Source organism: Agelaius tricolor, unplaced genomic scaffold (assembly GCF_023055355.1).
Source record: "Agelaius tricolor isolate 1412-34295 unplaced genomic scaffold, bAgeTri1.0.p SCAF_25, whole genome shotgun sequence".
Classification (NCBI taxonomy): domain Eukaryota; kingdom Metazoa; phylum Chordata; class Aves; order Passeriformes; family Icteridae; genus Agelaius; species Agelaius tricolor.
In genome coordinates, this window is record NW_027269285.1 from 4,129,610 (window position 1) to 4,156,676 (window position 27,067).

At 43.6% G+C, this 27,067-nt stretch overlaps 1 protein-coding gene and 1 long non-coding RNA gene across 3 annotated transcripts in view; one reads left to right on the forward strand and one right to left on the reverse strand.

Annotated features, from left to right (window-relative positions):
• TAOK1 (TAO kinase 1) overlaps nt 1-16,705 on the reverse strand; it is a 68,159-nt gene extending 51,454 nt beyond the window's left edge. The window contains exon 1 of one of the 2 annotated variants that reach the window (XM_071447994.1): nt 16,472-16,705. The gene's annotated coding sequence lies outside the window, so the exon portion shown is untranslated. The remainder of the gene's footprint in view (nt 1-16,471) is intronic. The other variant, XM_071447992.1, reaches the window with a different exon arrangement.
• Nucleotides 16,706-16,951: 246 nt separating this feature from the next.
• LOC139600107 (uncharacterized) lies at nt 16,952-25,981 on the forward strand. Its single transcript, XR_011682412.1, has 3 exons — nt 16,952-18,229; nt 23,368-23,601; nt 24,318-25,981. It is a non-coding gene; the product is annotated as an uncharacterized lncRNA (long non-coding RNA).
• The last annotated feature ends 1,086 nt before the right edge of the window (nt 25,982-27,067 follow it).

The following is a 27,067-nucleotide window of genomic DNA, read 5'->3' on the forward strand; positions in this document are numbered from 1 at the left end:
ACAAAAAATAGTTCTCAGTGTGTATTAAGATAACAAGCATAACCTTTTAATTTGATGAGTTTTATCTGCTTTCATGGGGAAAATGCTCATTTTAACTAATACACAAAACAATTTGTGGTTCAGATATACAGAGTATGTCTCAATTGAATTGTTAAGATCACAGGACTGAAGGTCCAATTAAGTCCTGCTCCTGCTATTTTAAGCAACTTTATAATAGAATCCAATCATCAAATAATAACCAACTCCTGAGAACTTCTCAAAACCACTACTCTGATTACAAGGCTGCTCCAGAACCCCACTCCTATTTTGATTAGGAACCAATTTAAGATTAAAAACTGATTAAGACTGATTTACAGATTTATTACTCCAAGTTTACACTGCCTTACTCTTTTTCCCACACCAGCGTAAGTGTTTAGAGTTTTCCTCCCTTTTCAATATGAGGGATAAGCACAAGAAGAGACAGAACTGTCCCCTTAAGCCTGTTAGCTGAAAAAAGCCAGTTTTGTCTCCCTTTATGACGCAGGAGAGAGAGAACTGACTTCCCAGACCATCCTAACAGCCCTTCCTCACATCTGTCCCAAATGAAGCTTTTGTTTTTTAAATCCTCCACCACCATTTCCCACATCTGCTTATTTCATAGATATATAGCACTCAAGTTTAAAAATCATCATGTGATATATTCAAGGGATATATTCAAGTCTTGTGCATCTTTCCATTTCTAACTGATAAACCATATTTTTCTATTTCATATCTTTATATATAATAATTCTAAAACCCCAGAAGATTTGTTGTAGAAGCTCTGATGTCACTTTCACACAGGAACACACATCGTGGCAGTGAGAAATGAGACTGAAACAGGAGAAGTTCCTAAGGGCCTGCTTCCCAAATTCTGGTAGTCACAGGTTTGTGTGCTACATTACAGCTGTTCTGATTGCTGACATCTCATCTCTTATGTACTTATATACCCATTACCATAGTAACCAAATTCCTCAGAACATATAACGCAATTTTTGTATCTGGTGTATTAGAACAAAATTATTAAGGTTACAAAGGCAAGCATTCCAAAATTAGAAAGTGTCAGAATTCAGACTGCCATCTCCCTTGCCAACCCATCTTCTTCTGCTGCCTCCCTCCCCATCTCCCAGGCTCCCAAGTCACCTCTCCTGCAAACCTCCAGCTCTCCATCAGCTCCAGCTCCTTTCTCTCCAACCCCTCTGCAGTCCCAGTTTCACTGTCCTCTGTCCTGACACATTCTTATCTCTCCCCTCTCATCTGACTTTTGTACCTCCTGCATTCACACCAGGCATTTTCCTCCTCCACACTGCCTGAGTGCTCTCCAGGAATGATTCACTGAACACAGGACAGATTCCTGACAGTCTAGGAACTGGAAGCAAGAGGAGCCTCTCTTGCAGGAAAAAGTCCTTCTGATCTCTCCCAGTCCAGGGCTGGAGCATCTTCTGCTGCTCTCCAGGGATAACTGCCTGCTCCAGCACCAGGAGCTGCAAAATGCCTCAGCAACACCCAGTGCTGCTTCACCCTCTTATTGCAACTGCACTGCAAAGATGGGTCCCACTGGGGAATACACCCCCATTTCAGGAAGTGCTTGGCAAATACAGAGTCTCCATCTTGATGGAATTTAACATAAACAAATTAACCTTTGTACTTTACCTGCCTATAGCATTATTTTATACACATAAATATATTGCTAGGAGGAAGACACATGCATGGAATGCTTAAGAGCTGTGTTTTCCCTGAAGACCAGCACCTGCAAGCACTGTGGAGTCAGGAGCTGAATCCACTGCAGTGGAACACACCCAGAACATTCAGCACATCTCTCCTTACAAGTTTCCTAAAAAGTCCATCAAACCATGGACTCGGACATCCTTGTGCATGGCTGCCTCTCCACTAGAGAAAAAGGCTGAGTTGATGCATCATTCTGCACACACAGAAGGTAAACGACGACACCTTTTCTCCAAGAACTTGGTTTTAAAAAATTATCTGTATCTTTTCTGATTTGGCAGTATTACTAATTGTCCTGAACACAAGGAATCAAAGAGGTGGGTCAACATCTGCACCTGAGGCAAATACTTGGGACAACAATTCATAAACATGGCCCACAAAGCAGGTTTAATGCCCAAGATTCATTCTACCTCGGTTAACTCTTACAATTTTTAAAAAATTTCCTCTGGTACACCAACTCTTCAGCTCTCAAGTAAGAAATGCAGCACTTTTTTCTGGTCTGAAGAGAGAAGGAAAGACCTTAAGCCACTTGTATGTATCTACCAGGTGCTACAGCATTTTAAGGCTGAAATGACAATTTCAGCTTATGTAGAAACACATCCATCCTAAATCTGACAAAAACTGTAATCAGAAATTGGTCTATTTCAACAGCACAAATCCAAACACCTCTATATTTCACAGGTTCTTTGTGTGCTCACACGTAAAGCCACTTAATCCAGCTGTTCTCAGCAATCATTCACAAAAGCAAATGAATGAAAAAGAAATAATTAGTAACCATTTCCACTCCTACCCTTTAACTGAGGGGAACAATAATTTGACTGCTTCAGTCAGTGGACAAAACTATTTTCTGTGCATTTAAACAGAAGGTTAATTGAGATATGGTGGAACCAGCTCTCACACTTGGACTTTCTGAAAACAAGGTTGTCCTGCCTGTTTCAAGGACTTTGGCCTCAGCTTTTTCAGGAAGCGAGGCAGGAAGCTTCCAACAGGTGATTTTTCCAAGACTGAACTGATCTTCAGGAGATATAAAGGAGTAGTGTTGCAAACAAAAAGCCAATTAAATTAATCTTATTTTTCTCCTTAAGCATTCCTGCTGGCAGGGAGTGGGCTGGAAGGCTGTGTCCTGGGTTGTGCTGGCTGTTTCCAGGAGCTGCTGATCTGAAGGCAATCAGTGATTTGGTCCAAGCTAAGCCACACTGCTCAGAGCCATCTAATGAAGAATGGGAGCTGCAGATGATTAAAGCTACTACCCAGAGCAATAGGCACACAGCACAGCTGGAGCAGGACTGAGCTCTGTGGTTTGAAGGGCCTCCTTAAAATGGTCTGCAAATATGTGACAGGAGGGGCCTGGCTCTAGCAGGACATGAAGAAGAAAAGCATCCATCAGGGAACAAGGAGAGTTACAAGAACAGGTCGAAGAGAACAGTGGCACAAGGGATCTTGCTAGAGAGGTGTTAGAAATTTTCAAAAATCAGTCTCCTGCTGGTTTGTTTTGGTGTTGGGTTTGTGTTTGTTTGGGGTTTTTTTCCTCCCCTTAGAAAAAGGGCTTGATATTCTTTCCCTATTTTGGCAAATGGACGACTCACATCACACTCCTCTTTCATGACACCTCCTAGAGAATCTCCCATTCCCCTGGAGAATTTAACAAATGTTTTCAGACAAAGCAGAAGAAGTTGGCTGCATTAGAGTTTCCATACCAGAGTGGTAAATCTTTGCAGAAGAACAGCTAAGTTGGTGAAAACAGAATCATGACCACTAACATCTTCTGCCTCAAGATTCTCAGCCTGCCTCCAGTCAGAGAACATGGGGGCCAAAGGCTGTCTCTGCTCCAGGGGCTGTTTAGAGGTGGATGTTATCAAATTCCTTCCACATCTCTTTAGATTTCAGGAGACAAGCAGCCACATCACACACAAAAAAACCACCCTCACATCTTTTTGTCAGCCAGCTCCCTGAAGGGGCACAGAGAAAGGAGGAGCTCCTCACCCCAAGAGGCTGCCTGTGAAGGGCACAGGTAGGGTGGAACAGCAGAATAATACAGGAAATTTTTGCACTACTGCAGTCTGCACTGCACCTTCTCCAGGGATAAATAAAATTCCGATCTCCACAATCTCCATGGTTGTCAATCTGACACCTTTTGTGAATACTAAATTCACACATACAAAGAACTTTCTCCTTTGTAGGTTTTGAAACATCTCACATGCCGTTTCCTACTGGTAACGGAACAAGCAGCATAATTTCATACCTGGCAATTTGAAGCCTCTTTCAGCAGTTTGGAATAATGGATTTTGCCTTTTTGTTTGTCAGTAGGAACAGACAAATAAGAGGAAAAAAAAACAACTGCAAAGTTTCAAGCAACAATTCCTGTATTAGAAGAAGAGCTATTTTCTGACTGTTCATGTTGGCTAATAAACAAAGAGAACATCAGGTGTCCATTTTATAAATTCTAAGGATCTTGGATTTTTGAACTGGGAAAGTAGGACAACCTCCTGATACCTTGGGCAGATACATCCCTAACAACCAACCAGCAAAAAGCAAGAACTGCTCCCTCATCATGCATGCAGCTCACCCGAGCAGCCCAGCTGGACAGGGAGCTACTGAGAGCTCAACAGGCCATGCCAGAAAAAAAACACTATTTACTTTTTGGACACAAGCTATAAAGAGCAACCAAGAAGTAATTAAGGTTCTTGAACATAACAGGGCAAAAAATATCAGCTCCAGGGTTGCTCACTGCCCAGAAGTTCTTAATACATCTGGACAGCTTCTCAGAGACCACCAGCCCATCCTCTCCCTATCAATACCCAGTTTAGAGCCTCCAAAAGCCTTAAAAGGCCTCTCTGCAGATTATTTTGCAAAGTCATTCTGAATGAGGGAATATCTAAAGCTCTAGCCTGAAAAAGAATAAACCTATCCATATTTACAGAACTGTACTGCTCAGTATAGCTAACAAGCTGCATGAGAGCCAATTGCTGCCAGGCCACAAAAGGGCTCCCAGAAAGAAGGGAAAATTCCAATATATTCTTATATTAATATAATTCCAAAGGCTTGAATAAAAATCATCCTGGTTATATCAGCCCAGCAGTTGGGTTTGGCTGCTCCCCTGACTCTGGCCAGGGCCCAAAAGTAATCTTGGTGGAAGGCTGCTGCTAGTACTACCTTGATAAATATATAAACACCTCAAATGTATGGGACAGTTCCCTGGTAGAAATTCACATAAGCATGGCAAGAAGACACTGTGCAGTGCTCATTTAAATATCTCCAAAATAATCAAAACCAGAGAAAGATTATATTAAAAGATAAAAGATCTCTGAAAGGAATATTTGGATATTCATGAAGTGCCCCTATATTTGCATCTGGCACAAAACATGCATCCCATCCTCCAGCAAGACAGGAAGGAGTTATTTTTGAGAACTTGATAGTAAGAACTGAAAAGAAATAACTCTGCTTCTCTCGGTCTCTTTTTCTATTAAGCTAATTCTTGTTGTATAAAGTCAGCTTGAAAGCTCCTTTCAAAGCAAAAAGGGGGAGGGAGGATAGGAAGAATCAGATCTGCTTGTTTTTTGCATTTGACATTCAGGTCTCATCCCCCTGTTTTGTTTTCCTGGAGGACGCGGCGGCGCAGACCTCGCAGAATGATGACATCACACCCACAGAAAAAGCAAAACCCAAACAGGAGGGAAGCAGCTCTCCCTCAAACAGCTCAGAGCACCAGCTCTGCTTCTGGCTGCTGCCTTCTGGATAATTCAAACTCAGTGGGTCTGCGGGTAACCAAATATTCCTTTCAGACCCCTGGCCTGTGTGAGCAGCCCATGAAAATGGGGAAGGGGACAATGTTCCTGCACCTTTCCAGGGCAGGCCAAATCAATTTAAAAAGTATTTAGCTACTGTTCCCCTCTAGAGATAGCTTGAACACTACATTGTTTTCTGCCTGTTTATACCTGTTTTATTGTTGGTTAGGAGTTACACAGGCAAGTGGCTTTTACCATGATGAAATAAAGCAAAGTACAGCATGTTTAAGTCACTCAGCAAATTGGAAGCTGCTCTTTCTGAAATGCTTTATAAAGTTATTTTTTCTGTTTGAGGCAGGCATTCTGAGCAGCATCCTTCCTGCAGAGCAAGGAGCCATGCTGCACCAGGAGCAGAGGAACTGCTAGGTGTGCATGCATGCAGAGTGCAGCACCTGCACAGGATAAAAACACACCTCTTGTGGTGAAAAGGTGTTCATTCCCTGTCTGTACTTATTAAGTCTCAGGAAAGGCCCTTGACAGAACATGTGCACTCACTGCTCCATGTCACAAGGAGATTTACCCTTCATGTAATACCTGAACCCAACACATTGACATGATTGGCAAGCTCAGAAATAGCAGGTTTTAAGTGAGAAATACCTGCCAAATCTTGGAAGAAAATCTCCATTTAAGAGACCAAACTAGATAGCACAGGACCACTCTCCCTGCTTCTAACAATTTATGACTTAATTTTCACAACAACAACAAAAAGCAGGAAAGAAACAAAGAGAATTACAGAAGTGGAAGTTACTAAATATTCCATGGTCACATGGTTCCACTTATACCTACTGAACAGCACAATGGTGACAAAGCATTTGATTGCTTTTGCTGTGATTTTTTGGTAATTGAACACGAAACTAAGAAAACTGCCATCTCTACCTTATGTACAAGCTCAATTCAGACAGAACACTAATAATTCCTCAATGCAACAAAACAAACCCAGACTTGCTATTAACTTAGGGACAATGCTCCACCAGGAACATCAGCTAACCAGGGGTTATTCTCAGATTTTGTGCCCAAAAATATTTTTTAAATATGCCCTCATAGAGGATCTCACATTCCTCCTCAGAACTCAAATGTCTTGTTATTACTCTGCCTTAAATACTAAGAAAAGGTTCTTCATCCAGAGGGTGTTGGGCACTGGAACAAGCTCTCCAGGGAAGCAGTCACAGGCAGAGAGTTCAAGAAGGGTTTAGACAAAGATCTCAGGCACATGTTGGGATTCTTGGGGCACGGGAGTTGGACTTTAATGATCCTTGTGGGTCCCTTTCAACTCAGAACATTCTGTGATCACCTACCCTGAGAAATCCTCTCATAACAATGACTGATTTCAGATCAAATGCAATTACAGATTTCTGTAGAGCAGCTAATGTTTTCTATAGAATTTGACTCCCAACAGTGAAACAGTAAGAGCATTCCATGTGTATCTGAAGATCTCAATCTCCTGCCTCAGCGATTAAAAGGAAGGAAAATGAAACAAGCAATTGCCTTTAAGGAAGCATCAAAAACAGGTGGTAACTCCAATCCAAGATGGAATTCTGCTTCTAAGTTTGAAGTCTGAGCTCTGCTGTCTTGGATGGGCCCAATGGAGCGTGCTGAGTCCTGCTGGGTTGACTCTGGAGACCAGTCAGGACAGTTGGACAATGACCATCTCTGTAATTTTCTGTTTACATATTTACAGAATGTATTTAAGTGGTGAGACCGTATGTGTCATGTCCTTAGAAATGCTAATCACAGGCATGAAATCACATACAGAAAACCTCTAAATCAGCAGGTGCTCACTGCCTCCAAACCAGAAAATAAGCAGACAAGTAGAATCACAACTCACACCATCCTCTCCTTCCACTCATGCTGCTCCATATCATCTTTGCTTCCCCAACACCTATGTAAATAGGCAGGTAGATTTTGCAACAGGCATAATAAACAAGTATGAACTACTTCAAACCAGCACAGGTAACATTAGTTTCAAAGCTGAAAGCAGCTTTTGGAGAAAGCTTAATAAACTTCACACTCCATGTCTGTGGCAACATGGAACAAAAATCCCTCAGAAAAACAAGGTCCCAAAATACTGAGCACTTTCATACAGGTACTCAGACTTCAAGGTTTTAATGCTTTTTGGGGGTTATTCTATTTTAAAAGCATGACTGAAGCAACAAAATTTTAAATTTTATTATTTTCAGGTAAGTCCCAGCTATTTTACTGCATAGATATGCCTTAAATGAATCCCCACGCTGTAAAGACAGGTACAGTAGAATCTAGAACAGCTGAAAGTTACTGGTGGTGAGCTGAGCAATGGCTCACTCTGCAATGCTTATGGATTCCCAACAGGCACAGGGGCTGGAAGCTCCTCTTCCTTCCCAGGGCACCAGGTGAGAACCCTTTCAGCTCTTTACAGCAGTGTGCATTTGCATTACACAGTAACTAGACCCTGAAGAAAAGGTGAGATTCAGCTGTGGCACAGACTGCACAAACAGGGTGAAAAGATACACTCTGCCTCCACAGATCTCCATAAAAATGTCCAGACAATACCCAAGTCTTTCAATTTTATATGCACAGGAATAATTTTAACTTAGATGGGCAGGCCCCAGTTATCCCTGTGTGTGACTGACTTCAAAAATAAAAAAACTTAAGTTTGTCGTTCATCAAGTTCAGGGACTGATTTACAATGCATTAAAAGCTCTTTTCAGATTTATGTAAAGATAAAAATCAGCAAAAAATCACATCATAACAACGAAGAATATTAAAAATTTCAAGATTTAGCCAGCTTATTCATGACCAGCATTAAATTGCCATTATGGTAAGAAAAATCTACATAGTGCTGCTATGATGAAACAAGAAACCCCAAACCCCATTCCCTGCATTTTCAGGCAGACTCTCAGAGGGAGATCTGGGACAGTGCTGCTGCTCAACTTTGAGGTCTGTGTTGCTCCACCACACCCCACAGGCAAAGCAGCATCTCCTACGATTCTGCTTCCACCTTACAACCTGGGAGGTGCTGATGCAAACTGGGGACCAAGGAGACAAATTCTTCTACCCCATCACTACCAGCCATGCTGAGCAAATTACTCATTTCTCCACCTGTACTTCAGCATCCTCACCTCATAAATGTGGAAAATAAATATGCCTTTATCATCCATTTGAAATACCTTGAGATTTGTGGGTGAAATTCAGAGCACGGAATTACTATTATTATCCTGCTAATTCAGAGAAAAGTATAAAACCATCACATGTGTAAGACAATATTTCTTTGCTATAGCTTAAATTTCTATTTGTGTATTAATATTTCATTTCTCGTATTAATATTAATTATAACTATTTCTGTTTCAACATAAAATATTTGTAATATCTACAGAAAAACATTGTGATTATACCAATTTATAGTCACCAGAGTAATTACTTTTCAGTAGCAGAGATTCCCACAGCAATGGGAAGACTATTCAAATGAGGATCACACACCCTGGTGCTGGACCAGCCGCTGTGGAGAAACTCCAGAGCCCAATGTGATGGCCCACCTGCACAGTGGTCCACAATTACCAATTCCAACAACAGAGGAAAACATGAGAGACTTAAAATAATGTGCTAATTAGTATTTTCAAGATATAAGGGCCATTCAAGAAAAAGCACTAAAATATTTGGGAAAATTTAAGGGCTTTTCCAAAAAGCTTTTTAAAACTGGGCATCAAAAATTCCATGTCAAATTTTTATTGAATAAACTTGCAAACAATTCTTTAAATGTTCTTTATGGTTTTGTGACTAATTATGAGCTAGTGAAGGTAAATCATGTACTTTATAAGTAAACTATTTTCACGTTAGTCTAGTATTCAAAGCACTCTGCATGTTATTGTCAAATCAGGAACGAATCTTTTGCCCAGTCTTGTTTTTGCAAATAAATTTACATCATCAGTATTGTAATGAAATCAAAGCAAAGGTGAGGATGGAGACTTCCTTCTTCCATAACATTTTATTTTGGATAAAAAACCACGTATTCAGACGTCTTCTTAAGTACAGATTATCTTAGTGTTTGGCTCCCTGTGCTCTGTCCCTCCAGTCAGCAATAGAAATGTTGAATTCTCTGGTCAGTTCAGGACATATGTGTAGGCTGATCTGCTAAGAATGTGGTCAACTACTGAGCTAGCAGCTGACAGCAACATCTTCTGAGAGCAGAAGGAAATATCTCCAGTTATTGTCATGCAACCGCCTAAATTCAGCCCCAGCATCCTCCCTAAACCCTCTTCTCCCACCTCCATGAGCACTCCAGTTTGTGCAGATCTGGCCACTCAAGGTGGCTTCTGGAATGGAGATGCTCTAGGATTTCCTTGCCCACGTATTGTGTCAAATGAAGGGAAAAATAACCTTCCATCACTTACAAAGGACAGATGATCAGCATTCAGATGGGTTCGCCTGCATTCTTGCTGCAAAACGGGCAGGTCCCAGCAAGAATTAAAAGGAGGTTCTACCACACACCTCCAGCCAGAGACTAACCTAGTTTTAAACACTTCAAAGCATGTGTTAGAGGGGGGTTTGTGTGGAAAGGGAAGAAGGAAAATTAAGCCAAAAACACAGGTAAGAGTTCAGGGTTTGCCTATATGGCAATTAACCCATAATAAAAATGGAGCTTGGCATTCTTTGCAAGGCACTGCCTCTGAAATGTATCATTATTTCCTTCCCAACTCTGACATGCACTTCTAGGAGACAGCAGGAATTTTTGTCAAGGCCAAGGTTACCCTCTTTTTTAACTGAAGTTGCAAGCCTTCATAAAAACCCCAATCCAAGAGCCTGGCTGCATACCCGGACATACCAAGCCAGTATAAAGGGGGGTTTGTACCAGCTCAGCTGATGCCAGCCAAAATCAGATCACTGCACCTTGGTCTTTATGGGTGGCAAAACCACATTACTGCAGTCAGCCCAGCACATAATTCTCAAGACAAGACTTCGATATGCAAAGACTAATTTAAAAAGCCCAAAAAGCCCAAGGAGACACAGGAGAGTGATGGATTAAAGGCAGAAGATCGGGTGCTGTGCACAGACCCTGTGTTCTGTTTGACCCTCAAAGAGGGACACAGCTTACCTAGGGGTACAGGGCAAAATCATACCAAAATAGATTCCAAACCCAGGGTTTAACTAGTTTGCTATCTAGGCCAGGAAACAGTTCTGGAACACATTTAACACAGTTTAATCGCATCAAATCACAGCTGGCCCAGAACCGATTTTAACAACTGTCAACTGCTCCTTGAAACAGGCAAAGCCAAAAAGAAGATCACAGCACACAGTTTACAAAGAGCACAGAGACAACCCAAACATCCAGAGCAGCAGCAGCAAAGCAAGGCACATTCAAATCCCATGATCTTTATTCAGATTGGGTTACAAGGAAGTGGGAACTGGGAGGAGTTAATGTTAGTGACAACTGCAAGCCAGAACTAAAGGAGAAACATGTTGCACTGCCACCGGGACAGAGCTTGAGAAATCCTAATAACTGATGGAGAAAGTTACTGCACTACTTACTGGATACCCGTGGCCTATTTGAGAAACAGCACTAGCAAAAATAACCTCTCATCTCAGCTGAGGAGGGAGGGGACAGCCACCAATTAAAAGGGGACTGAGGTAGGAAATGAGAACTGCATATTAAGAATGGTAAAGGAGGCAAAAATAACAAATATGTGCAATAGCACATGAGATTCTTTCCAAGAAATCTCAGTCCAACATTTCTCTGGGCATGGGCTCGTGGGTCTGTTACTGCCCTTGAGCAGTGGAATGCCAGGGAAGAGGAAGGATTGCTGGGTGCTGGAAAACAGACTGAACACATGGATGGGGAGAAAGCCAAAAGTGTTACAAGAAATGGTCCCCACACTTTCAACATACTTGCACCTGCATATTCCTCCTTCCCATGCTCCTGGACCCCAAAGCTTTCCAGACATTAGAAATCAGCCAGAGCAGAGTGAACTGAAGCTGAACCAGCAACACAAAGGGAAGCACTGATCCTAAGGACCTAACCCCCAAAATCCAGGCCTAGCAGTGCTCAACTAATGGCAGAAGGCTAAAGGGAAGTAAAAGAAGTTTTAAAGTTTAGGTGAACTAAGTGAAAGGCTGAAAGCAACTTTATTCACATTTTAAGAAATCAAGTGTAATACATATTGGCTTTCAGTCTAAAGCTAAAGCAAAAATCTCTGAGATTAACAGTAAACATCAAAAATTTTCCTTTCAAATATGGATTGATAAAGCTGACATGCAATAAAAGCTTCCAATGAAACTCACAGGCACTGTTCCCCCACATTCTGATAGGAGGCTGCCCTGTAAACATGCTGAACTCAATGAGCGTAAGAGAAAACTGTTTTTATAAAATTACATCTCACTCTAAAGAAAATATTTGTATGGCTGTAGCCAGGAGTGTAATAAGGGTCATTGGAAGATCACAGGCACAGAAAATTGAAGAACCTGCCAGCTTTAGAGTTTTGTGACTTTTACTTTTATTCTTTAAGATCTAACTTTTCCCCCAAACAAAACATTTCAAGCCTTTTCCATCCTAAGGACAATACTCAATATGTAAATCTCATGCTGTCACCCCATTCTGACCCCTAAAGAAAAATCAAAACTGTTTCCAGCCAAGCAATACAGCAGGCAAAACTAGGAGCTACTGTCCAGTTGTATTAAGAAGCCATCATCACTCCAATTCATGCTGGACTGTTCTCACCAACCCAAGAGAAAGGAAACCTCACCTCCAAGCTACAGGTGTGTAACTAATGCTGTGGATCTGTCCTCAGCAAGCTCTGATTAAACTGGAGAAACTTCTTTGTTTAGACAAAAATTATTGCTGCTTTGGCAATTTCATGTTTTGTTTACAGTGGCTACCTTGCCTTTTCTTCTGGCAAAGAAACAAAGATTTAGCAGAATGTGAAAAAAAAAAATCAAGAGTAATAATGCACTGACTTCTCATCAAGTATTATAAGTTCCTAATGGCTTCCCTTTCACAATTAAAAAAACACTGCAATTCCAGTGATCATCAAGTATTTGTTCAAAAATTGCTTTAAAAACCACGTTTGGAGCCCCCACTGTGCTGGCTAATGTCCACTGTGTTTCTAAGGGCCTTCAGAAAGTATTCCCTCCTCCATGTTCTGTACTGTAAATGAGCACTTAGGCAAAGAGGAAGGAATAGTGTGTAAAAGCCAACTCTGCTTTTAAACAGCTCTCTATCTGTTCCTACTATTTTCTGCACACTTCTTCCCTTCAGACACTTTGCATTTCACCTCTGATTTCATGTTTTTATATTTTAATTTTTTTTCACAGGAAGGACTCTCCCTCTGGAACTTCACATGAGGGGTTTAGTGATTTTCTGACCTTCTGTCCATTGAATTTTTTTTCAGTCTCTTCTCCACAGAGAAATCAATGTATAATCAGCAATGCCTCAGCATGTTAAAGGACAATAAAAACAAAGAATCCTGAAACCTAACCACTACAAGTTTAGCAAAAAGTGCCACCAGCCATCTCTGTCTTTAAACCTCATGTCTGGCTGTGGTGGTGCAGCCCCATCCCCGGGGTTGTCTCTAACCTCACCTCACTGTGCTCTGAGCCATTTCAGATCACCAAGCTGACACAAAACTGTATTTTTCCTTAGGTTAGCTTTCTGCTGGTGCAGGATCAAAGAGCAGAGCCAATGGAATGACACATGGAGAAGCAGGTGGAGGACAGGACTGCACACCTGAGTAAGGGGAATTTGCCAGAGAGCACCAGGCCTCACATATCAGGGCTTCATCCTGCACTGTGTCCATCCAGAAGGAGCACTTGGTGGAGAAGAGTAGGACACACTCAATATTTTACAAGAAAAGACAGATGTGGGTCTCAGAAAGTACCAAATCATCCTGCTCTGTGCTGTTACAGGCAAGCTTGTGCCAAGCATGGTTAACCAGGAGAGGACAGAACTGAAACCTTGCTGTCAGACCCAGGAAGCTTTCCAGTTTAGACATGATTCCAGTCCAGGGTTGGAGCTCAGCTCTTCCCTTTGTCCAGGATCACAAAAGGAAATAAAAGTAAAATCCTTGATACTACACAGCACACTTGAACAGGAAAAAGGTAATGGCCACCCAGCAGCACTGCCATTCAGAAGACAAGAGCGTGGCTCACCCCTGGTAACACCAAAGATTTTTATTATTTCTAGTATGCACTGCAATCTAGCAGTGTGCTGTTTACATGATTTTAATATGAACAGGAACACAACAGAAAATGCTTCTAAGATAGGATCTTAGTGATTATGGGAGTGTTCTTCAAAACACACTGAGAATGGAATAAGGCAAGTGGTATTTACCATAGCTTCCTCACCACTTCTGGATCACAAAGAGTGCCAGATCAACCCTAATTATCTTCTTACTTGACAAAATACCTATACTGTCAAAAAAAACTTCTATGAGGCATATTTTGCAAATGACCTCACTCCCTACTAAGTTAGATCAGAAGTACATCCTTGCAGTAGAGACAGAGATGAGAGACAACAGCAGCAGTATATCCAGTCTGTCTTTGCTAGAAAGAAAATTACACCTGGAAACCACCTAATGTTGAGTATGCAAGGGTTGTGTCAAAGTGGAACTCACTACTGCAGAGTCAGCTACCTACAACATCTTTAAAACAAATCTCTGAAATTGCTGCCATATCTATTGTTCTCTACAAAACATCCTCATTACAGGAAATCCACTACTAGGATACATCTGAAGATGTAATTATTAGTGTGATATTTGTTTCTCTTCTAATGAATCTCACCAAGCATAAAACCTGAGACTGTCCTACTACTCATTAAAAACATGTTATTCTGGAGACAAAAACTGGTGAATAGAGCTAGAGATGAAAACTGCACAATTGGAAATGTTATTTAGCTGTAAGTAAACATTTAAAGTTCTCCAGTTTAGCTTACACTGGTATTTAACAGCAGGACATAGATAACTTTTTCAAATAGTCTAACTTGAGGCCTAAGCCACCTTATCTGTGCATAATTTTAATGCCAACATCTGGTCCTGTACAGCCAACACTTAATTCATTCAACTTAAAAAGAAAAACAATATTCAACTATCCAAAGAGTTTTTACTTCAGGCACCAGTATTTCAGCAGGATTAAACTTAAAATTAGGCTGTTCCATCAGAACCACCTTCTCTTCACTGAGATATTGTTAACAGAGGAGAAAAACCTTCTGTCAAGTTCAAAGGACAAACTGAGGTTCAAGTTTATCAATGTATTTCAGCAAATGGATAAAAGGAAGAGGAGTCCTAAAAATGGCAAACATACCAGTCAGAACTAGGCCAATGTTGTGGAGAATCTAATATGAAGGCTCAAGCCAATCGTTGATTAGGTTTGCCCTTGGACATAAGTAGCAGAAACTATGGCACACTAACTATGAGGAGGTACAAAGGCAAGGAAAATACAGGCTCAAGAAAAGCATACCAAAAATTGTATTTATTGCAACAGAAGTTGCTATTCTGTAATCCTGAAATATGAAAACAAGCCTTCCCCAGTGTCAAAATGTATCACTTTTCCAGGGTTTTCACTATTATGTGCTATCTGCTAAAGCTGTTTTTCAGACACTGAGGATCTGAACTATATTGTTCAATTTCATATATATATATATATATATATATATATATATATATATATATATATATATATATATATATTTGGGGTGGTATTTTTGAAACGTTTCATCTGAAGCATTCCAAGCTGATAACCTTTATCCAAATACATAAAACAAGAGCCATGTCAAACGCACTATAAATAGCATTAATAGTAAGGAATCAATAACATCCAAACCTTTAGGTAACATCTTATTAATCCGCCCTTGGCATGCATGGGCACACTGCTGTAACGGCTCTCAAAATGCAATAGTCAAAGGTGAAGGACACAATTTGTTCAACTAGTTAATGCAACTGCTATTTAACCAACAGAGCCACTAAAATGCCACCTAATGAAATACTCCGTACCATGATAAGCAGCAGAGACAAGCACGATAAACATGAAACGTTTTTCTAAGAAAATATAATAGAAGTCCTCGGGGCTGTTACCGATCTGTCATATTTTTTACCGAAGGCATGTAAAGATCTACATTTGACAACAACCATTTTAATCTCTGGTTCTCTCCCCCCCCCCATTTCTTGTACCGCGCCCAACACAATGGTACAACTGCATCTCCCAGGTATCGCCTTGGTATTTATTTCTGCTTTCACAGTGACAAAGGTCAACTCTGATGCTCCAAAGATGCTTGCAGCAAAGCTGGGTGAGAGGTATTTCTAACGACATACCCATACGCTGGGTTACAGAAATCCAGCCTCCATGAGATGTTTTAATCTGACAAATTAAAATGGTTGGGAAACGCTATTTGGGTAACGGAATCGGCCGCCACATGCATTGCTGAGAGGGGAGCAATAAAAGGTCTTTAAAATAGGTCACTTTCAGCCAAATCCCACACCAGCACCGAACAAAATGGTATATACAGTGAAAACTCACCGCTTGGGGAGGAGCGAGGGGCATGGAGGAAAAAAAAAAAAAAAAAGGAAAGAAAAAAAAAAAGGGTGAAAAAAATAAAAGGGCACAAATCCGCGCGGGTCTCCGAGGGACCCCAAGCCCCTCTGGGGGTCGGGGCTCGGCCGGCGGAGCCCCCGGGGGAGCCGCAGACAAAAAGGGCCGCGGCGCTGGGCACGCCTGGCCGCGGGGCCGGCCCCGGCCCCAGCCCTGGGCCTCCGGCGGCCCCTGACAGCGGGGAACACCCCTCCGCCCGAGGCCGCCCCTCCGCGGGAAGCGCCATTTCACCGCCCGCTCCCCCGCCGGTGCTCGGCGGCGGCGGCCCCGACCCTGCGGCAGTGCCGCAGAGCGCGGCGGGGGAGGCGCCGGCCCCACCGGGCCGCCCCCCCCCACCCACCGCCTCCCGCACCCTCCCGGGGCCGCCCCGGCCGAGCCCCCCGCCGCGCTGCCTGCCTTACCCTCCGCCGCAGCCGGGCTGGGAGCGCCGGTCGGCCCCCCGCGGAGGAGGAGGAGGAGGAGGAGGAGGAGAAGAAGAAGAAGGAGGAGGAGGAGCGGGGCAAGGGGCGGCGGCCCCGCGGGGGGAGGCGCCCCCGGAGGGGCGTCGGGCCCGGCCCCCGCGGGTGCCCGGGCGCGGCGGGCACAAAGGCGGCGGGGCACGGCACCTAAGATGGCAGGGCGGGCGCGGCGGAGCGCTCAGCCGCCGCCACCGCCGCCACTACCACCGCCGCCGCCGCTGCCTGGGCCCCGCTCGCCGAGCCGCGGCCAGGCCGCGCCGCGGAGGCGCGGCGTGCGGGAGGGCGGGCGGCGCCGGCCGTGCCGCCGCGGCGGAGCGGGTCCGTGTGCCGGGCCGCGATCGCTGCCGCCGCCCCGCCGCCACCTCCCCTCAGCGCCGCCCGGGCTCCGGCTGCGCCGCCGCCGCCGCTCCGCGCTGCCCGCAGCCAGCGGCCCCCGCCCGCCCCTCTCGCGAGACTTCGCCGCCCTCTCCCTCCCCCCCCACCACCGCGGCCGGCGGGAGGGGCTGGGGGCGGTGGGGGGAGCAGGGGCGGGGCCGCGAGGGGGCGGCGGAGGGGCAGTTGTGGCGCGGGGGCGGGCGGGGCTGCGTGAGGAGCGGGCGGCGGGCTGGGGGGTCCCCGGTGTGAGGGGCGGGTGGCTCTCGGTGTGAGGCTCTCTCCGAGGACGGGGTGTCGGTGCGAGGGTCTCTGTGGGGACAGGGCGTTGGTCTGGTGGGCTCTTGTGAGGAGGGGGCAGCCGGCTGTGAGAGGCTGTGTGAGGAGGAACCGTTGGTGTGAGGGGCTCTTGGGGAGGGGTCGTTGGTGTGAGGAGAGAGTAACCAGCTGTGAGGGGTTGTGTGAGGAGGCATTTTGGCGTGAGGGGCGGTTTCAGGGGACAGGTGAGGGGCTGCTGAGGGATAGGAGAATAGGAGACAGCTGGCTGAGGGGAGTTTGGGACAGAGGGTTTGTGGAAGCCCTATGTGGTGACACTAAGGGGTGAGGGGGGCCTGAGGGAGAACGTGGTGGGGGGCTGCTGCTGAGGCCATTTGAGCTCAGACAGTATTTTTGAGGGGCAGCAGGCTTGAGGGAGAATGAGGAAAGGTCGGGAGGAGGGGCAGAGAGATGAGGGGCTCAGCCAAGGGGTACATGGGGCCTGGACATGGGTAGAAGAAGAGGTGTAGGGGAGAGGCCTGGCACGGGTGGGAGCTTTTTGGGGGCAGCATGGCAGAGGACAGTGGGTTTGGGGCAGGCTGGCTATGGTGAGGCCATGGAGCCAAGTGGAGCTGCCTCTCTGGCCGGGAGCAGCTCATCTACAGGCGGTGACAATCCCAGGAGGTGGTAGGTGACTGCTCTAGTGCAACTGCCCTCACCAAATGGGTGTATTTCAGCCTGCCCTTGGCCGAGCTGTATCTGGGTTGTGGCCAGAAGAGGGAAAAAACATCTCATGGGTTGAGCACATGGTCTCCTAAACTGTACTCTTGGCTCTCAGTGGTGGGTGTTGAACTTGGTAGGTTGTTGAGCCTTTGTGTGCTTTGGTATCTCCATCTATGAAGCAGAGATAACAGTTGGCTTCATGCAGGGATTAATTATCACATCTTGTAGTCACATATTTGTTTATTTGTTTTTACTGTAGATTACAGCTGGAGGAATTCTAAACAGTCCACTTCTCCTTGTCATGGTGTTTGAGCGCATTGTGCTCCTGCCTGAACAGAGGAAATCACTGAGGTCAGTCTCCCCTGTGTTTATCGTTGCTTTCCCTTTCAGCAGTATGGAGACAAGGAATCATCAAAATAACAATTTGTACTGACATCCTGATAATAAATTAATAGAAACAGTTACATAAGACACAAAGTTTGTCAAAGGTGTGTTTGTAGGGATGGCTTCCGTTTCTGACTTCAGAATTACACTGCAGGCACAGTGCGCTCTGTTATAAAGTACCCTGCAAATACTCAATTTTGAGATGTCCCCAGTATAAAAAAATTTACTCTGTAAATCCAGTATTACTTCTACTGCTGAAATAAAATGGATGAAACAAACTTCCTTCCAATTTTCCACATAATCTAACAGAAATTTGTATCCAGCAGGTGTTGAGGTGATCCTGGATACAGCTTAGGTGAATTTTGCATTTACCTTTAGATAGGCAGAGCTACTGGGGACTTTAATCTGGGATGGGGGGACACCTGAGGAATGTTATTGGCCCTAACCATTGTGGACCACATCTAGAGTTTTGTGAACTTGTCCCAAAGTGGTCTGGTACTCTGCCTTTTCAAATCCCTATAGGAATAGTGAGACAAACGTGGATCACTTCAAACATATGTTGTTGTGGGTATTGGGAGAGGCAAACTAAAGGTTTATCTGATGATCTCAACCTTGAAGTTGGCAGCTTTGACAGGAAACTTGGTTTCATTCATCTGCCAAAGATATTTGTAGTGTATCATTTGACAAGTTAAAAGGCATTTTTGTAATGACACAAAAATAAAACCATCCGCTTTCTGAAACTATAGTTTCTGTCTTCTGAAATAATACGGGAGGCACGCTTCTGGGGAAATTAAGGGCATGTTTGAAAGGTAAACATTTGTGTTTTCAAATATTGGAAGAATGGTGTTTAATGTGAATCTGCTCAGCGTGGCCTACTGATACTAATTTGGTTTTGTACTTGTTTTGTTGAATTAGTGGATATAATTTGCTTTTGGAGATGGGAGAACAAAATGGAGCAGTAAGAGAGAGTGATCCACCCATGGGGTCAAAAGGTGGAATTAAGAATCAGGTTCTTCTGAATCTTGATCTTGTACTTCTTCCTGCAGACAAATTGCCTGTAAAGCTCATGAATTATGAGAGCTACTGAGGTCCATGGAGCTAACCCAGCAAATGCCAGCAGAGAGTCTGGGCCACAGCTCTTAATGTTACAGATGTGAAAGATAATGAGAAGTCTAGGTAAAAATCCTCAGAGTCTCTTAACAGTGGCTGCAGAAATATGTGAATAATGCTTTGCCCTTAACTATCAAGTATTTTACTTGAAATGCTAGATCTGCATTTGATATGTATTCAGTGACTGCTTCAAAAATATACAGTATAGTCTGTGAACAGACTGGAAAAAGTTCACTGAAATTCTGAAGGAACAGCCAGTGTGAAAATTATGTTTATTGTCGCCAGCTGAACTCAACAGCACATTTAGCTTTCCTAGTCCATTGCATTAGGCATGTTCTTGCTGCCTTCTCAAAAGACCATAGTAAGCATCTAGAAAGTTAGTTCAGCTTCATTTGCTAATTTCCTGATGCAAATTTAGTCCACTTAAGAACTAAACAGGTTTATGTGTGTCTGCATCTGGATTTGCACCAGTCTATCTGTCAGATAGCTATACCCCAAGTTAATTCCGTCTGAAGGAGGTGCCAGAACATCAATAAATAAATATTACAAATTGCCTAGCGGTTCAGCTGACAGGCAGAACTGGTTCCAACACATTGCTCCCAATGTGCTCTGCAGAGCTGGCCCTGGACTGGACCCACATGACATTCCAACATGGACAGGACCTTTAGGAGCATGCACCAGCTCTCCATGATATTGTAGGAGAGGAAGCAGAGAACAATACTAAGCCCAACGGAAACTGTGGCAAGAATTTATTCAAGGCACATTTTAATTACTCGAGCAGGGAGTTTGGCCAGGACATTGGGGTTAACACCCCTGCTTCTGTAGAGGTGTCTCATAGTTTATTTTTTTTTAATGACTTGAAGTGATGAGAAGCTTGGCTTTCTGTCTCAGCAGAATGACACCAGTTCAAGCAGTGTAAACTTCTTACAGCAATACGAAGGTGCTGGTTCAGAACTAACTCAGAGCAGTGATGGGGCCTAGTACAGTAATCATTGCTTTATAAATACTTGCAGTAGATAAGAAAGATAAGAGTGTGATTAGGGCACAGTTTCAGGTGCTGTAATTACAGCCATGCCTTCCTCAGCCTTTAGTCCAAATGCTGCTTGAATCTGGCCATTTTTAAGCAAACAATTGTAAATTTTAGAAGAAATCGTAGCACTTGAAGCAGAGAAATTTGGTTATTAATTATATAGCAGCTGTGGACAGCAGTTATCAATGCTTTTTCTTGGAAACTTGTTATCATACGAGCAGAATGCAATTTAGCCAATTCAATTCTTTCATGCCATTGGGATTTTTAGAACGTGTTCTTTGTATGTATGATGTACTAATTTAGAAACTAACTTTCAGCTTGTCTTCTGCTTGCAGAGAAGATAAGCACTTGTGTGTTTTAGTGGGTGACTAGTTGTGCAATGCACAAGTGAGGAATTGTTTTGATTTTACTAGCACATGAAACCTGCCATCATTCCTATAGTGCACTTTGGGCCATTATTATGGGTTATGAGGTTATACAGGAAAAACATGTTCTAGAGAAAGGCTGGTCAAAATAAACGAGGTAGAGTCTTCCAGATTACAACAATCTGGTTTTGTATCAATGATGTAAATGCTTGGGTACATCCACTGGGATGAAGATACCACGTCAGGCAGTGTCCCTCTGACAGTTCCTGTTGTAAGGACAAAAATGAAGCAATACTGACATTATTATGTAACTGCTTTTGTATTCTATGACAACAATTATAAAACTTCACTCTTCTCTTACCTTTTATTAGATGCTCCTTGCTGTGCACTTTTCCATGAGTTGAGTGGTTTTAGCTATTAGGAAATGGGGAAATGGTGGCACAAGAAGAAGTACTTGCCAAGGTCATATGGGAAATGAGTGTCAGAGACATAAACAGAATCTCAGCCTTCTGACTCTGCCCTCTGGGAAACCAGACAAAAGTGGAAAAGTGGCTTGCAATGTGACTCAACAGCTTTTCCTTCCCCAACCACTGCCATGTTGGGCAATTACAAATAAATGCCAGTAGGTCATTTCCACCTGAGTCAAACAGGTTTCCAAGGGACTCTAGGTAGCATGTCTTCTGCTAGTGAGGGCTCTTCCATGGGTCTTTGCAATAAATTTCCTTTGAAATATTTTCAAAATTTTGGAACTAACTGTTTTTTAGGCCACGACAGCTGACTACAAGGAGAGTCTGTTTAGGTATCTCAGATTTTTCCCCAGCAGCAGGGCTGAAGGGGGTTTCACTCTGGCATTGGTTCAGAATACCTGCAATGGGTACAAGGACCCATTATGGAGTCCTGGATATTGAAGAGGGACTGATGGAAAGCAGCAGCACAGGAAAGGCCTTGGCTCTGGTCCTTGGATGGATGGGTAAGAAGAGGCCTTTGGCAGAGAAGGGAGAAAGGTGACTAATAATGTGAAACTGGGAGGAAACTCATTGCAGTTATGCAATCTGCTGGCTTGCTTTCTCTGAGGGAAGACACCTTTTGTTAGTTGTTCCACTGGCACTTGCTGCTCATGCTGTCTTCTGAATAGAAATCTAAACCAATTATTTCTCTGCTTGACTTAGGAAGCTTAATTTAGCTTCGCAGCAATGAAAATACAACAGCATTTAATTTCTTTGTTCTCCATCTGCAGGATTTCTTTTAGATTTATTTTTTCTCTTCCCTTCATTATTGGTTCTTTTTCCTGGCTGTCCAGTAGTTTAGCCAAGATGAAGAAACTTTTTTCTGCTATCATGTACTTATTCCCTATATCTCACTTGTTCCATGGTTTTCTGTGTTCTTTTTGCCACATTTCCAAAGCTTCCATGGAGAATTTTGCCGTGGTGGTTCAAGAAGTTGCTGTTGTCTGGTCTAATCCTTCTCCACAGGTTTTCCCTCATAGCTGAGTCAGCAGAAGAGAGTGTTCTGTGCCTGACCCTGCTGGCTTAGTGCTGGCTATCTCAGCTCAGACCCCAGCTTGACAGTGCTGTGACTCCCCTGGCCTTTGTCCCAGACTGGCTGGTGCAGGGATGTGTATTTACCTCAGCTGACCATGGTATAGGGAGGTAGCCTCTGGGAGAGAGTTTGCTGGAGAGGATGACTGAACTGCTGGACAAGAGTTGGTGGAACTCTCTGAGAACTCCTAGATTTCATATTAGCATGGTGGCTTTTCCAGTGATCTGCAATGAACAGCTCTGCTGTTGACCCTATCTAGGTCTTGATCTCTTGTTTTACAGATTTTTATAGGTAAAACAACATTTTACATTGTTATAAACTTGCTTCCAGGCACGGATTCTTATAATCCATAAAACAGTTGTGAAACTGTGGCCTTGCTCTTCAGCAATTCTGCAGTCACCTATCTCTGAGACATTGTATTTCACCCTTGAATAAGATTCTAGACCAAAAAAAGAGTTAGACTGCATACAGATTAACAAATGTGTTGCTAGTATCTCTGGCTACTGCAGCATGACTCACCCATCAGTGCTTGTCAGAGTCTGGCGTGACCTCATTGAAAGCTTCAACATCTCTTATGTGAAGGCAGGTTGTAATCCAGTGTGGGAATCCTAAATAGGTGGGGAATGAAGTTCTGAGATTGTGATAATGCATACATCATAAACATCTCCCTGGAAATCAATTATGCCCTCACCAGGAATATTCTTACAGATTTCTGAGGGTCTCTTGGTGCTAAGCCTGCCTCTCCCTGCTTTCATTTAAAAAAACACCTGGAATATTCAAGACAGCAACAGAAATCAATGCTGGTAGGAAAATTTAAGAGTGAATGGGACATGTCAGGGAGGAGATGCTCTGTTATTTGCAAGGTCAAGAAAGAGCTGATGGTTCCTTTTTACCTGTTTATTTATCACAGCGTCTACAGACTTTTTTTTTTTCCTTATGTCAGTAATGGGGCTTGTGGTATGCAGACATCTGCTGCTACTCAAACTGAAAATGAAATCCCTGACTGTTGGTATGGTTGCTGTCCTAAGAACACGTGAATGTCTGCTCCTGTTTTGCTGTAGGTAATTTCTGTATGTGGCAAATTTGTCTGTGCCAGCCTGGAAGCTTTGTCCACAAGCAGCAACAGTTACTGTCTCTTGGTTTCTCAAAGCTGCAGCTCCTCACTGGTTCCACAGAGCTGCTTTGTCACAGTGTCAGTACATTTGTAGAAGTCACTGCATCCTCTGCTGTGCTTGGGACCAACTCTGGCATCTGTCTGAATGTATGTACATCCCTCCTGCACAGACTCTTACCTGGTGAGTTTGTTCTCTTACCCCTTGCCTTAGGTAGATGGTAGTATGACTTCTGTATTTCTTAATAGTTTTTTATCTTGAGTCTGGGAACATGGATTGTTATTATTTTGGGATAGAGGACAAAAATCCTGAGTAGATATATTTTACATTCTGGTCCTTCTTTAAGGAAGGTGTAGCAGGTCACAGAATTAATGCATGCATATCATTTGTAAGGGAAAAATAGGTGACCTTAGGCCTTTTTATCCATGATTCTTTACCACAGAGATCAGACAGGTGCTATGTCTCCTTAGCTGTTTTGTGAATCCATGGGGAAATAAGTTGATGGGTCTGCAGAGTTTCTAGTACTGAGCACTGTGCATGTGCACACAAAAATACATCTATTTCTCAAAAATGTCTCTGATGTTCTTTGTGTAGAGACCAAGGCCTGGATGATGTTTGCAGACTAGGCATACCTGTGCTGGATGATCTGATGGATTCACATTGTGATGTACCAGGCCATAAGAGATGGAAGCCCCATAAAAGTGTTGTCCATGCTACATTCAGCTGTGGGGATGTTGGCTTAAATGATTGATCTAGTATTTGAAGTCCTATTGCTTAATTTATATCTTGATTTTTAGTACCTTGGCAGACCTTTCTCTCACAGTAAAGCATAGCTGGGGTTCTAGTAGAATTCTGCTTTTAGGTCAAGCTCAAACCTCATTGCTCCTCCCTGCCTTCAGCTGGAAATGGACAGACACCATTTGTGACTGAATATCCTGAGTCACCGATTCCCAGCTGGCATGTGCACTGCAGTTCCGTCTCTTCCTTTCCGACTGCACTCCCTAGAGGAGATTGGGAACAACTGCAGTCGTCAGCTCCAGCGTGGTGTGTGCTCTTGCCGGGATCCACACAATTGGTGGACAACCCCTGTCTACGTCTATGGGGTGAGCTGCATGTGATTTGTTACTGTATGCCTGGTGTTTCCACACCGGAAAATAGAACAGGTGTAGAGGTGTAGGATTATTAAAAAAAAAAATCAATTTTTTGATATTTACTAGAAAAATATTTACATTGTGGAAATGGTGATACGATATCTCCATTAAATAATCAGTTGAGACAAGTGATGATGCCACTAATGCTCTCACAATAAGATTGTGTGATAATGGATGAAAACTAAGAATCTAGAGAGATGATGATGAAGGGTGAAGTAGTTACTGCCTTCACTAGCAAAATTCTGCTACCAGAAGCATGGGTCCACCATGCAGGAGCTGATAGATTATCTGTTGTGTCAGACACTCTTTGCTGTGTTTATTATCCTGCTTGTGCAGTGTCCCAAAGAAAGGCTGCTTAAGCTCAGCAGGGGAATTATGCAACATGTTGCTATGTTATTTCATCTGACCAAAACATTTTCACTGTGTAACACTTGCTGCTAGTCTTGTGCATAGCTCTGGGGGAAGCTGAAACACAAAACACTTAATTGAGCTTTTTGATCCAACAGGTCTTGACATATTGCTGCTGGACACATCTCTGTGTCTGATGTGAACTGTGACTGTTCCATTCTGTCCTGCTAAAATAACAGCATATTAAACAATACTATTCTGTCCATGTCATTTCCACCTATTGACTAAAAAGTTAAATTCTTATTAAGCTAGTTTTTAATTTACATGTCATAAGATATTAGTTAACGGTCAGCTGATTTTCCTGGCATGAAGACTGCAAAGTGTATAACACAGATTAGTGCTTGTGTGGGACCAAATGAGTTAAACCAGCTCCTTCTGCTGAGATACCCAGTGAAATACAGTGATGGTCTGCATATCAAATCTGTTTGCAACAGGTCACCAGTGTTTGCCTGGGACAGTTCATCCTGTTAGCAGGCACTGATCCGGCTGCAGAGGAGATATGTGGCTTGTGCTGACTCAGGAAAGCAGGTGCAAGTTGCATCAGTGAAGTAAGGAGTGGCTCACCTTAGAAGCAGGATGTAGGTTTTAGTGTAAGAACTGTTAACAAATCACCTTTAGAAGAAAGTTGGGGGGAAAAAATACAGGAGAGACACTTTGAAATCTGACTTGATAAATTCTGATTCTTCTTGCTGCATCAGGGGCTTGTTCCAAATGGGGAAGGTGTGGAATTGTTAACACCACTGAGGTGTCTTGGGAAAATGTGCACTGTAGCTGCAGACAGCAGTTTCTGGCACATTTTCTGGGAGGGTTGGATGACAGCTGTTCATAAACTGTCATATAGTTACTCTCTTGTTCCTTCTTTATAGATCTGACTCATCTCTCCCTGTCCTAAACACACCAGTTTGTTTGGGTTTTTTTCTCTCCTCTCATTTACCTCATATCCTTCAAGATTCCTTTTGTATCTCTGGACTTAATTCTATTAAATCCAGTTCCCTTGACTTTTACTTTGCCTGTGCTTTGCACTTGCTACAGAGCCCCAGCAAACTTGGCAGCCAACCCTTGGGCACTCCAGAGAAAACAACTGTCTAGACCAGGCACCTTCTGCCCCATGCCCTGGACGTACCCCAGAGCTCCCAGGAATTACTCTGTATTCAGAACAACATATTGCTATGCAAATGATTCCTTTCTGTTCTTCCTCTTACCTACACAGTTACGTGCCCCTGACTTCTCAGCAGGCACTTGTCTAATGTTTATTGATCTTTTACAGAGGTCTGATTCAAAGGAAGATTGATAAAATCTTGTCCAGTGTTTTTCTGAACTCATGATTGCACCTGCCTCCTCCTAGGGAATGAAGCAAATGGGACTGAGGGAGCCCACAGAATAAATAGTGGATAAATAGTACCTTCTGCAGAACTGGAGATAGTGCAAGCTGGAGGCCACCACTGCAAAGGCCTTGCAGAGCCTCTGGTATCCAGCAGAATTCAGGAAGGTGTGTTACCCTTTTCTAAAAGAAAGGGAAATCAAATCTTGGTCTAAAGACTCCTATGGCATGGGAAGGGCACAGAAGCTTTAATGCAAAGTTGCAAGCTGTGCCTGTTCCCAGTTAAAGCCCCTGTTGCCCTAGGCAATCATTGAGCCTGTCAGTGTCCTGCAGCTTTCATACAGAGATGTGACCAAAATAGCTCCACAACTTTACAATGTGGCTAAAAATAGCTTGCAGGTCAGCTTTTTTCTCAAAGGTGGTGGTGACATCAGGGGGAGAGCACTCTTGCTCCTGTTCAGTGCAGGTAGAACTGGATAAACAAAGCAGGGACAGCAGCAGTTTAGCTGAAAAGCTTTGAGGAAAGAGAGGTGATAAGGGATGGGAAGAGACTTAGGGAGAGATGGGCTAAAGTGTCAAAGGCATGGGCGGACCCACTGCTGCTGACCAAGTTAGTGTGCTCATACCCAGACAGCTTCTCCCTGGGGTTTTGTTTCCATGAAGTTTGAGAGTTATCAGTCTGTTCCTGTCTCCTTGTGGCCCATGTCAGGATGTGTCACTGGATGGGCTGGCCAGCCAATGCAGCGTTTCTTGCTCCTCATTTCCAGAC